Source organism: Pectinophora gossypiella, chromosome Z, assembly GCF_024362695.1.
Source record: "Pectinophora gossypiella chromosome Z, ilPecGoss1.1, whole genome shotgun sequence".
NCBI lineage: Eukaryota > Metazoa > Arthropoda > Insecta > Lepidoptera > Gelechiidae > Pectinophora > Pectinophora gossypiella.
In genome coordinates, this window is record NC_065433.1 from 17,801,138 (window position 1) to 17,815,281 (window position 14,144).

A 14,144-nucleotide genomic window follows, 5' to 3' on the forward strand; every position below is an offset into this window, starting at 1 on the left:
ATGACGTCAATAAAACGGCTCGTAAGCAATATTGCAACCGATACAAAAAAGAAGCAGTCTTATTGTTCTTATATTTCATTATATCAAAACGAGGTTAGCGCTACCTTTGACAAAATTGTTGTTATTATAAGATCCAACTCATTATTTCTACATACTGAGATGGATATGCACAAAAATAAATAAAAAAACAAACCAATTCTTATTTCATCCCAAAGTCAAGAATTTTAAACTAGTGAGTAGTACTTAGTTGAACAGTAAAGTCGGTATTCGCATTGTTAATTCTGTCCGGCCAAATAGTTAACGCCATCTGCGGCAAATCTACAATAAGTCACGTCAAAAAAAGCATTGTTAATTTTGTGGACTGTCCAACGAAAAATATTTACTGATCGGAGATAATTGTTAAAATTGTGAGGAATAATTTTCAGCGGAAGAACGTTTTCGCAGTACTCTTATCCGATACGACTCTGAGAATGACGGACAGTAGAAAATTACTACGGGATATCGGATGGATGACAGATGAATGTAGTGCGCAAGTTATCATACAAATAAAACTGACAAGAATCGAAGTAGTGCGCAAACGCCCTAAGCCTTAATCCAGTTGAAGCCAAAACATTACACAAGTCAAACAGTTATTTCATTAGCGCATTAAAATTATTATCAGTCGAGATGATCATTAAAAATAATAGTTGGAATCAAAGAAATCAGATCAAAAACTTTAGGAAGCGTGTCTGTTAATTAACACTCCATTCACGGTTCGTGTCCCCGTCGCGTCTTATTCGCGCACTACCGCCAGCTTCCGACGTCGTTCTCAATAAAAAATGTTTCGGACACACACTATCTTGCTCCTCATAATTCGTAATTTATTGTCTTACGTCCTCTATGATAGAGATGTAGCGTTCAAAATTGAATGAAGTATGAGAGCGACTAGTTATAAAGGAAGTGGCGGGATATCAAAGGGCCCACACAAGTAGCGGCGACTTCCGCGACTTTGCATCTGAACAGATTACCATGTCGTTGACGATTAATATCACTATGTCGTAGGTAATCCACCCCTTGAAACCTGAAAGTCAGTACAATGTCATTTTACTGTGTCATGCTCCATGGCCGGACCACCATCTAGTATACAATTAAAAAAAATCTACATAATCTCTACATTCACATGTTTATCAAGAAAAAAGTACTTACTTGTAAAAATGCTTTGATATATCAAAACATTGAAAGAAAATTAATGTTAATTTGGGTCCCGCCAGGGAGTAGTTCTCCAATTATTATTAACACTTAGCTAAACAAGATTGAAGCCTAGGAGATACTTCGTAAAGGAATAGAGTTTCCGTACTACTTTTCTATGTCCTTATTACTTGATTAGCTACATCTTATAATCTCGGAGATTCACAGCAAATAACATTACTTAATCTTCTTTTAATGCATTGATATAAGTGCTATTGTTTTCTTGGTATACGTGTGTGAGTGTGTGATGTATAATTCATTGATATACTAAATTATAAATTGTGTACTTTCTTGCAGCTTCTTTTCCCCGGCTATACAGGTTGTGAGAAGCTGCAGTAGTTTTAGGCGGATGAGACGTTCGTTATGTAAAAATTGACGATTCAAAGTGTAACTATGTTACCTACTGAATAAAGATGTTTTTGAATTTGAATTGAATTTGTACTAGATTGTGGCCCGGCCATGGAGCATCACACCATTTTGCTAGAACCTAAGAGACGACAGTGTAACTGTCAAACCAACATCATTGGTGATGTACAATTATATCAATTAATCAATAATACTTTATTGCGCAACGACATATACACAGGACATAAACATTTTTGACATTTTATTTTTCTGTTATCTACATTATAAGTTGAATAATATGACAAAAATACGTTAATACTTTTTTTTTTAAAGGAGGGCGGAAAGTATGGCATTACCGTGATACAAATGAGCAGGAAGAAAAAGTGTATGAAAATCCATTACCTCCTCTTATACTTTTTAATATTTGGACACCGGAAGTAGCAGTGGAAATCCAATTTAAAAATACCAAATGGCTCAGAACAAAACGTTTTTATATCCAAGGTCGAAAAATATTGTCTGTGGTCTGGCTGTTTGTTATTGTAGAAAATAATAGAACAATAGATTTAAAAAATACAATATTTTTTGTAATGAATGTATAAGAATTATGGTATTTTGTCATGTAGACACTAAGTCTTACTCGGGAGAAAGCACGATTCCCAACTAGTGTGTATTAAGGCTCTCGGCCAACCCTCGTTGGTACTCGTAATCGGTTACTTTCTTCCCTGGTTGATGTTGTAATGAGATAAGACCTATAACCGTCTGGTGCATTTTTTTAGAAAGAAACAAAATATTTTTTTTCATACACCCACCTACATAAACTCATATCTACTTAAAACCACAAGTACCTCATCAAAAATATTAAAAACTAAACCCGACTACGGAAAAAACTGCGCTCTACAAAGTACGTCGTAAGCAAATTCTTAGGACAGATTGGCATGCGACCACGGCTATCTCCTAAACAATTTAGAAGAATTTTGGAGAAATATTTTCCTGATTCATACTTTTTAGAGTGCGATATTTTATAAAACCTATCCGGAACATGTCTAAGCATTTATGTTATCCATTAAACGTAATTATCGAATAAATACAAGCAAACCCTTTCATTTGATAGGTACCCATCACAAAACCCTTGGAGAAAAAACATTTTTCCTTGATCTGTTTATGTCTTCTAGAGGGCGCCTAATTGAATTGAGTATTAAATTAAATTTGTTAAATTCTGATGGTTTTGAAATTAGGAGGGAACAGACGTATATGCACACATACCTACTCCTTTTTATTCGCCGCAGTCGGAAAAAATTACAACTAACAACCATTTTAGAGTAAGTTGTAAGATAAATACCTAAGTAGGTATTTTATAATGGACCGTAATGACGACAGGTGATCAATCCATTTCCGAAATGACTATAAGTACTTAACTAGTTGTTACTCGCGACTTGGGGTCAAATTTCGCAAATTCTCGTATTACGTAGAGCACAATTGCGTCCTGAGAGGAAGCCCCATACAAATTTCTTTCAAGATGTAAAAGTATTCCGTAAAACTTCCAGAAAAATGTTTGAAGAGCCAAGTGCTAACAATTATTATGGCGAGAGAATATTAAAATACCTTGTTCCAAGAATATTTAATAGTATTGAGTTCGAAAATGAATTTTGTAGTAAGCCAATCTTTAAAACTAAATTAAAGTAGTTTTTATTGAACTCATTTGATGAACATATTGAATAGTTGGTAAATTTGTAGCATTAATTAAGTTAAGTTTAAAAATTGCTGTAATAGATATAAGTAAGTAATGAGTGCATGACTTCGCCAACAAACTGTCTTTCAGTTTGGCGAATGTGTTTAAAATTGTAAACGGTACTTATATGGTTATTAATTAAATAAAAAAATAAATTGGTAATAGTATATTATGATTATTTATGATACAGATTTATGATCATTACACTCGATGCTGAATTTCAGGCCGAGTCGAAGACTCAGGTTTTATGTAGCCGAAAGTGTAATTTAATGCTCCCTTATTTCATGCAACGTTTTTCAACACACTCGTAAAGTACCTAGCTCTTATAGCACCGCGTTTAGATCATAACTCACTCCATGAAACACGCTTGGTTTAAAGACATTATACTAGTGCATGTATTATAGATATTTTTAAACCCGGCATAGTGTTCTTTAATTAAAATAGTAAATATTACTGCATATAAAATATGATTGACACTATTACATTATTTATTTTCTTAAAATTGTTTATTTAAAAAAAGTAACATACTTAATTATAATTTTATATTTGCGCGCACTCTGTTAATTTAACCACTAGATACCACTACCACCACCACCACTAGATAACACTTACTTATTAAAATAAAGTCGCGCGTCATTGCCGTCTGTTTTCATAAATGTACCCACTCCTAGCCATGTTCATTTCCTCACAAATGTATTGAAAAACGTCGTAAGTATGAAACGCGGGAACTCTCGGCTCCATAACGTTCTCGCCTTCGGCTTGGGCTAAAATCCAACCCCAAGTGTGATGGACGACCAACACAGCTCACTATACTATACTATCACCTGTACATTTAAATCTTGTCCAAAAGGATACACGAAGCAGCTGGTATATCGCTAATTTGAATGATTTACTTATTCAACTTGTTGGAAGGTCAATTTAACATTTTTGAATCTACATCGTATCGCAAGGTATTATGGCTGTGGAGAAGAAATGTCAAGAAACTGCAACAGCAACACATCAGAAGACCATATCGTACTCTCATTTCCAAAGATTCGAAACTTTCACTCGACATCCTTTAACTTTATAAAGACTGAGCTGAAGTCGTAAATGCGGTAGAATTGACAAACTCTTGACTTCAACTACTCCTACATACATTTGAACGTTCGAATGAAAGTCAATTAATACAGAACCTAAGCAATTATTCTTCTAAAGAAATGTAATGGTAATCAAAAAGTAAGAGTACTTATCAAAAGTTTTATAACAATTGAGCGAGTATTTTTGAACTAAACAGAGATCTGCCTAAGATCATAATTATGTTTTGTTATAAAAATGCGAAGAGTCATGACTTTTTATACTTACCGTGAATTTTTTAATAAGATTCCTAATACGGTTTAAGAAAACCCTACAGTCCTTTAAATGTCGGAAAAGCGCACAGCATATGCTTAAAATTACTTAACTAGTAACATTTGCTTGTAAAATTATGCAACTGATCCAGTGAGCTAGTTAATAAATAAGTATATAAATTCTAGATCAACAAATAAATACAGGTTTGATGTCTGAATTTTCGTTTTCTTTAAAACGATTATCCTAAAAGATAATTAACGTTTTCTTTTAATAACTTTTATCAAAACAATATATACTATTGTATATAAATAGATTTATCATCGGCTAAACAATGAAATTGGCATTATTTCTCATAAAATAAGGGTCATCATCTTCATCATCACTAATTTAAGAGCCACGCTCTTGTTGATGTAGCATTCTCCATTCTTGTCTATCAAAGGCCAATTCCTTCACTTCCTTATAAGACACAACGTTCACCTTCTCTTTTATCTGTTCCATGAATAAGGGTACACCACTATCATCATCATCAATTTAACAGCCACGCTCTTGTCGGTACCGGAAGGACAGAGAGAGACTCGAGGCCTTTGAAATGTGGTGTTGGAGGAGGATGGAAAGAATAAGTTGGACAGAAAGGGTTACAAATGAGGAAATGCTAGTAAGAGTAAGGGAAAAGAGACAAATACTTACTGAGAATTATTGAGGACAGAAGAGGCAAGATAATTGGACACCTAATAAGACACGATGAATTTATTAAAAACATCATAGAAGGAAAGCTAAAAGGAAAGAGAGGAAGGAGAAGACCAAGAAGAGCTTACATGGAACAGATTAAAGAAAAGGTTAACGTTGTGTCTTATAGGGAAGTCAAGGAGTTGGCCTTTGATAGACTGGAATGGAAAATGCTACACCCCTTTAGATTAATAATAAATTTTAAATCATTTAATTACAAAAATAATTTAGTTAATAAGTTAATGATTCAGATACATCTTTTCGTAAAAAGCTATTTCTACTTCCCCGGAAACTGGTCTCTAAATTAGGTCAATTAAATTCAGTGATCTGGCTTTAGTAATATGGTCTACACTACATGCAACAACTGTAATATTCTAGGTACGGCACCCTTGAAATCGAAATATATTCATATTTTAAAACAACCGTGAAAAAAGTAATTAATATTTTCAATAAGTACAGAAAAAAAACATAATAAATGGTTTTTGTCTTTAAATGGTTATTTATTTTATAACATCATAACTGTCATAACCAGTATGTATCACCGATGTTTATCATAGAAATGTAAAAAAATAGTTTTACCGGAGTAGGAGTTAACTGAAGCGAGAATATGTTAAAATTCGTAAATAGTTTTCTAAAATTATAAAAGTTTGTAAAAGTGTTATTTTTAGTTATTCTATTAAATTGAAGTAATTTTTTATTGAAAAGATTAAAAAAAAAATACTTAAGTAAAATTCCTTACACGACATATGGGCTGCAAAATTATAGCTGAGATTTTGATACGGTAGCAGTAGTGTATGTATGTATTAAAACCGACGACTGCAAAACTATAGAATGGTATTTTGTTGCAGTTGGATGAGTAAATGTTACTGTTCTGTTGATTAAATATTACCTATTTAAGATTTCAAAGCTTGTGTTACAATTCTGTTATCTTCTTCTATCGTGTGGTGGATTACCAACCTCATTAACCCTGGTGTCAGGGGGTAGTGACAACTATCTTATGCTAAAACATAACGTAATCTGAACATAATATAACTATAAGTATATATCTCCTTTTTTGATGCCGTCGTCTGTTTTTCCAACTCGGTATAATTTGGGAGTTTTCAAGGCTAGAGTCAATAAGCATTTGCTAGGTAAGCGTGATCCACCAGTTACATAACCATCAGGTGAGATTTTGGTCAAACCAGAGCTTATATTATAATTAAAGCACATAATAACGGGTTCTTACCGCGTTTAAATGGGGATATGAGACTCCCGAAAATCGTGCAAAAAAAACCGTAAACAAAACGTAACCGTAATCGTATCGTGAATCGTGTGTCGAAATATCGGGAGTCTCATATCCCCATTTAAACGCGGTAAGAACCCGTTATTATGTGCTTTAATTATGATAATAACCGCGTAAACTTAAAACAGAGCTTATATTATTTAAAAATATAGCAAAAAAGTAAGTTATTGACAAAATGAAAAGAATAACAATGAATTATTTACTTAATTCGATTTTTTTCGGCAGTCAGGATACGAATATAAAGCCTAGTAAGCGATTTCGTACCTACAAACTTGCATGTAAATAGTTCGTTCGTTCATCGCGGTGACCGAGTATCAAAGACTTTTCCCTCCATTTTCTCCATACATCGACATAGGCCACGATTAGTTTACCAACTGCAAATAAGTATATAAACGCCATTGTTTTTCCGTTGAAGGGCGTTCGGAAAACACGCGAGTCACATCGTAGTTTTACTAGAACGAATCCCAGGGGGTTAAAAAGGTCACATAGAAGCAATTCACCTAAAAAAACAAAAAACAATATTGCAGTTTGACATTTGTGCTTAAGAAAGTAAGTGCGCAATGCACCCATATGTCAAATAGTCAATAAGCAATATAGATTTTTTAGGTAAAATGCTTCGATGTAGCTCCTAAACCCCCCAGCACTGGCTTTAAATTACTAAGTTCAACTTTATGAGTTAAAATTAATATTTTGATCATAATAATGTAATATCCACCAACCCGCAGTGGAGCAGCGTGGTGGAGTATGCTCCATACCCCCTCCGGTTGATTGAGGGGAGGCCTGTGCCCAGCAGTGGGACGTATATAGGCAGTTTATGTAATAATGTAATATAACTTATATCACGTGGAGTGGCACAACTGGTGAGGAGTGGGTATATATTATACAGGGTGTTAGTGACATTGTAACGAATACTAAGGGGTGTGGGATGATTCACACCATGATTCTGAGTTAATATCAAGTGTAATTTTCCCTCTAAAATTCATAATTTTTCATTTAGTATTTTTAAATTATTTTTAATTCTATACTTTTGCGGTAGAAAATTCTACTTGATGTTAACTCAGAATAATGAGCTGAATCATCCCTCTCAATATTCATTACGATGTCACTAACACCCCGTGCAAGTACATACAGATAGCAATACAAGTAGGTGGGTATGTTTGCAATGCAAACAAATGTCAAATAGGAATATTGCTTTTTAGATCATTTGCTTTGGAGTGATCTTTGTAACCCCAAAACAGTCATATTATAGATACCCATACCATGTTAACCATGCATAATACTTAATTTGTAGTTTAATATCAAAAAAATATTTTTACACAGGTGTATAATAGGTGACAGTGACAAATACTGAGGGGGATGATTCACACCATGATTCTGAGTTGATATCAAGTGGAATTTCCTGTCGGAAAATTCATGATTTTTTTGTGTTTTTTCTCTAATTATTTTCAGTTCCATACTTTTGCCACCACACTACCATACTAACTCAGAATCATGGCCTGAATCAGCCCTCAAAGTTTTCGTTACGATGTCTCTAACACACTGTATACTACCTATTATACACCTGTGTATTTTTTTTTATATTAAACCACAAATTAAGTATTATGCATGGTTAGCATGGTATGGGCATCTAAAGAAGAGGGGTGAAAAGCGTTATTACAAGGAAAGTGATGTGTGGACGAATATATATTGTATTTTGTGTCCATTGTGCTCAATAAAGTATTGTATCTATCTAAAGGTAGGGGACGATCCAAGAAAGTGTGGTTGGATTGTGTGTGAAAGGTGTGAGTACTGAGATGACGACTGACAGAGACGGATGGAAAAGAAATACATGTTGTCCGACCCCACTTATGATGCATGATTCTAGATCTATGGAAAGTATCCTATAGGTTTTGATTGACTTGCGAAATATTATAAGATTAATGATTACCTAAATGATAAAAATGACTGGTATTGAATGTGTTCCTCTAGTTATTAAATAACTTGTAATGTACCCTCATTGATTTAAAAGATGTGTTGCTGTTGCAGTTTCTTGTCATTTCTTCTCCTCAGCCATAACACCTTGCGAAATGACGTAAATTCAAAATGTTACATTGACCTTCAACAAGTTTATCCATGATAATTACGTTGAATAAATGATTCTGATTCTGATTCTGATTCTAAAAGAAGGCTCCAATCTTCAGATTGTCTAGAAGTTATATGTAGAATGTTAAGTTTTACTTTATATATCTGCGCCTTCATGAAAAAAGTAGTCTTGATAGAGAAACGGACAACAAAGTGATCCTATAAGTATTCCATTTTTCCTTTTGAGGTGCAGAACCCTATGAAACGAGAAACGTGTTCAGTTGCTATAGATCTTGTCGGGCATGTCATGTTCCGGTTTAAAAAATAAATATTTCCCGAAAAAAAATTCTTACCCTCTTGAACCCCATAATTTTAAGAAATCATTTCTTGCCAGCAATCATTAACACTCTTTCTAATTCTCAAATTACTTAGTTATAACTACTATGTCTAGCGACTTTAGCCTGGCTGATGATAAATCAATCAAATTAATCAATTACTTAATAGGCTTATTACTATTGCCTTTAATGTTTTAAAAGAAGATTGATATCTAAGTAAGTATACGAAAGTAATAGTAATAAGTACATTCGTTGGTATATTAAACATAAATAACTCATCATCGTTTTCACAGGGCCCGCTTACCTAACCTGATGATTTGACAGGTTCGGTTTTTTACAGAAGCGACTGCCTGTCTGACTTTCCAACCCGCGATAGGAAAACCAGCCCAATACAGGTTAGGTCACATACATCCGAAACGCATTACTCGGGTACGTAGGGTTCCTCACGATGTTTTCCTTCAACGGATCATTTCATCATCATTTAGGATCCAAACATGAATTCGAAAATCATAGATTTAGGCCCGTGCTGGATTCGAACCTGCAACCTTACAGTAAAGAGTCAAACGTTATTCCAACAGGGCTACCATATAAATAGCTCATACCTATATAAATAACTCATCATCATCATCGGCCCATTAACGTCCCCACTGCTGGCTGGGGCACGGGCCTTCCCTATGGATGGATAGGGAGATCGGGCCTTAAACCATCACGCGGGCCCAGTGCGGATTGATGGTTATTAACGACTGCTAATGCAGCCGGGACCAACGGCTTAACGTGCCTTCCGAAGCACGGAGGAGCTCGAGATGAAAACTTTTATTTTTGTGGTCACCCATCTTATGACCGGCCTTATATAAATAACTATTAGCTTTATTTGAGAAACAGTATTTGTACCTAGTGTAGGTACTACTGTAAGAGTGTATCTCAAGATAGTTATTTTTTTGTACCTAGGTTAATTTATTAAACAGCAACTTAAGACTTTGTCTAATTGTTGAAAAGTTTGCAATTGTTGTTCAAAAGTTAGGGACGGATGCTTTAGTAACGACTTTGAAAGTACCTTGAGTATCGAACATTTAACGTATGTGTCATTTTTTATTGAATCTTGAAAGACCTATTTAATGACACTCGAATACAGGTGTATAATTAGTTTTAATCATTTCTGCAGGATTACGAATTATGGAAACTCATAGTCAGCCTTGGAGATCTAGGGAGCTCATTTAACACTATACTTAACATAAGTAAATATAGATTTAAGCATATACGTCATTAGGTACGATCACTTTGGAATAAACCAGCCATACTTATGCCTAAATTTATGATTATGCTAACACTACTCTACCAGTATATTAATTATATATTATGCAACATGAGAGCCCTAGAGCTATTTATAACAAAGCTTTCACAATCCACTATCCGTTACCTAATCTGCCTATGTGTTAACTCACGCCAATCAATTATTAAAGTATACATTGCTTAGAGCAATTACAATACAGATAAAATAGTAGTGATGCAAATAACAAGATAAGGCAAGATTTTCCCTTACAGTCCTGTGAGCATTCAGTTCCAATATGAATATGACAGTCCCAAGACTGTCAAAAGTTGTGTTTGTTGAAGTGATCTTGTTAACTCCAAGGTTAAAAAGATCACTTTAAAGCAAATGATCTAAAAAAGCAATATTCTTATTTGACCTTTGTTTGCATTGCGAACTTACTTTTATACGCGCAAATGTCAAATTACAATATTGCTTTTTAAATGAATTGTTTCAATGTGGCCTTTTTAACCCCCACGACTGTCATATATTCATATTGAAATAGTAGAGCTCAATGCTCACAGGACAATAAACGAAAAATCGTAAAACGAGTCTATGTGGTTTAAATGAATTTCCAACAGGATTTACACACTGTATTTCGTTCCCAAAAAGGGCTATATTGCTTGTTCGGTTCAAAGCGAACCAGGTTGGTAACTATATTTTAAAACAAACTGTAAACATGTAAAAGTCAATAGGCGCACTGACAGGTCATTCTTTATTTATTTTTTTGCACGAACGAGCAGACAAAGCGAACTTCCACAAAGGATAATAGAAAATCCATTATTATTTTTTCGTGACTAAATGGAAGACCCACCATGTTAGTTGGAAGCGGATGAGTGTGCTCCCGGAAGTGACCGCAAATAAAGCAATGTTTTGTTGCGACCTGAAACATACGCCATCCTCCCTCAACAATCAGTGTCATCATAACAAGAATACCATCCGACAATAATCATTAGGGACCATAACAAATTGCATTGGTTGGTACATAAGCAATTATAAAATTCGCCGTAGCTCATACTTACTTACCTACAACTTATCTAAGTTAATATTTAGTATAATAGCTACACTAAACCAGTATTTTAAACATGTTTAACAAGTGTAATGAAAAGTACTCATAGTAAACTAACAAAAGACGAGCATTTTTTTTTTAATAAATTTATCCAGTAACAAAGTAGGTATTAATTTTAAGTAAATGTAAAAGTTGTCCGGCTTTTGTGAGTTTACAATTAAGTACCTGCATATATAGATATCTAAAATAGGTATATATACATCTAAATTAAAAATAAATAATCGCAAGCGAGCCCCTCACTAAATATTAAGTGTTATCAATACTTTTTAAAACTTTTACTTTAGGAAGTCAAAAGTATTTTTAATATACCTACCTACTTTAAAACCTTTAAAAGATGCACATATTAGTGTGAGAATCACAGAAAACTTACAGAAAAGGAGCGGCAACATTTTATTAATTATTGTCGTAGTACTAAATCATTAAGTATATTTTTGAAAACCGAAAATAATACACGAAAGTTTATAAACATTGAAATTAATAAGTTCTCACACCCATTAATAAAAAACGCCGCTCAATAAACATGTCGCTTCATTACACATACTTAATTAAAACTTAATTAAGCAATTCTAAATTAACTGTAGTTGTAATCCCACTCACCTCACCGGCCAGTCCAATATCCGTGTGACATCAAGTCATATCAACATCACTAGACCACTGGAGCGATTAAAAACCGCAATTAATAATTTCAAAAGTTGCGAATTAATTCTTAAAACATCAAATCTGATATACGAATAAAAAACAATTCGCGTCAATTAAGCCACTTCATAAGTGTCACGCATTGTGGCGCGAACAATGGCAGTTCGTAGAAACGTTTTCGATGAAGCAGCGATTGTCGCGACAGAAGGAACGTGTTGGGGCCCCAGTGACGTTGTCGCTAGTACTGGCGTACTGGCGGCGTGCAAAGCCTAATGCGATGTGTGAGTGAACTCCGACTGCGCGATGCGTGCGCTGGTATGAGTGCACGAGAGAGATAGGTAGCGAGCTGTTAACGCGGCGATCCTCACAGTTAGACTAACTCACATCCAAATCGCTTAATTTTATGAGTTGTTGCCTTCTCCACCCCCTCACTAGGCACGAACGAAGTGACTTTCGCCGGGCACTCGAGGGATAAGTTTCTGTATTTTAGAAAAATGGTCTCCATAAACGGTTAGATATACTTAGGTATTATCAAATTTGCCATGATTTTAAAATAAGAATTCAATTGAAATAGGCTCAAGCATTTTAATAAAGCTCCAACCAATGATTATCAGACGCTTTATAAGGCGTTGGTACACCAACATCTTGATAAGTATTTCATAAGAAAGTAAGAAAACTAGTAGGTATTTTGCACAATTTAGTTTTCTTATAAGTCTAATAGGTACACAAAAGGCATTACTGGGAAACTACACACACACATTACTACATATACTACATTTTTTTTAATACCTATATCCCAGTAATGCCTTTATATATATATATATATATATATATATATATATATATATATATATATATATATATATATATATATATATATATCCAAAGGCAAGGCATATCTTTTAATTTTAACGAGTCAAAATAGGTATGTCTGCTATAGATGTACCTTTTTCAACGGTCGAGTTATACGGCCTAAAGCCACAGCTCGGACGCTCCATACATAAATCTTTTCAAATTTCGTCTCCACCTTACCGAGTATACGAGCGAGACAGAAAGAGCCTAAAGACGGCGAATCATTGCAGGGTGAGATTCCGGCCAAGTAGTTAATGCCTTAGGTGGCTAATCTACAATAAGTCACGTAAAAAAATAAGGTTGAGGGTAAGTCAAGCTCACTTCAAGCTCTTATTGGTGCGGTGCGAAGAGTGTTTCTTCTGTAACTACGTAGTATTGTTGTTTATTCTATGATGAAGCTTATTTTTCGATAAGTATCCTACATAAATAATAATGTTATACTGTAGAAGTATTTAATTATACTTTAAGACCGCAGTTAGCAGTCGTGTTTACTATTTTGTTAGGATAGTAATAAGTATAAGATTAATTTAAGAGACCTCATTAGTAAAGTTCTAGAATTCAAAAATTATAAACATTTACATTTACAATATTTTTCCGTAACAAACATAGATTTTGTAAAAAAAATAGCCTATCCCTTACCTATCTATCCTTTTTATTATTTGTTACCGATATTTTTTTATTCTACTCGAGTTTCTGGCTGTCACACCATGTAACAACTTACCTGAACAATAATTTACACTTGCAGCTAACAAATCACGATGTAAATAGTAAGTAATAACAATATGACATAGACGCCTCAGACTGATGCAGATAAAAGAAGTAACTAAGCCGGCATTTCTGGTCGCCGCCGCCACAAAGTCACTTCGTGCGCGGCATTTAGCGCCGGTACAGTAGCAATAACTCAGCTCAGGAAATCACGTCATCGCTCTATTACAGTACCTCTACAGACGCAACGCACACACGTGCACGCACCGGCTGTCCGACGAGGAAACAACCCACTCGCGCCAACACGGTACGACGCTGTCAAGTCGAACACAAAGATAGCGGGAGCGGGAACCGAAGCGGGAGCGGAGCGTACAAATGCATAGATTTGATTTAAATACGCTAGAAGGGAACACGAAGGCAGAGGGAGAAAAAAAGGATATAAGTACCGCGAAAACTCGCTGCGCGGTCGGCTTAATTTTTAACATAAAATATTATTATGACTGTCTATAATTAGAGATAGCATATTTAATATAAAAGTCAATATA

The 14,144-nt window shown here is 34.6% G+C and overlaps 1 protein-coding gene across 2 annotated transcripts in view; it reads right to left on the reverse strand.

The window, feature by feature from the left end:
• LOC126380459 (uncharacterized) overlaps positions 1-12,396 on the reverse strand; it is a 61,685-nt gene extending 49,289 nt beyond the window's left edge. The window contains exon 1 of one of the 2 annotated variants that reach the window (XM_050029886.1): positions 12,004-12,396. The gene's annotated coding sequence lies outside the window, so the exon portion shown is untranslated. Of the gene's footprint in view, positions 1-11,151; positions 11,189-12,003 lie in introns of those variants that run through there. The other variant, XM_050029887.1, reaches the window with a different exon arrangement.
• Between the last annotated feature and the right edge of the window lie 1,748 nt (positions 12,397-14,144).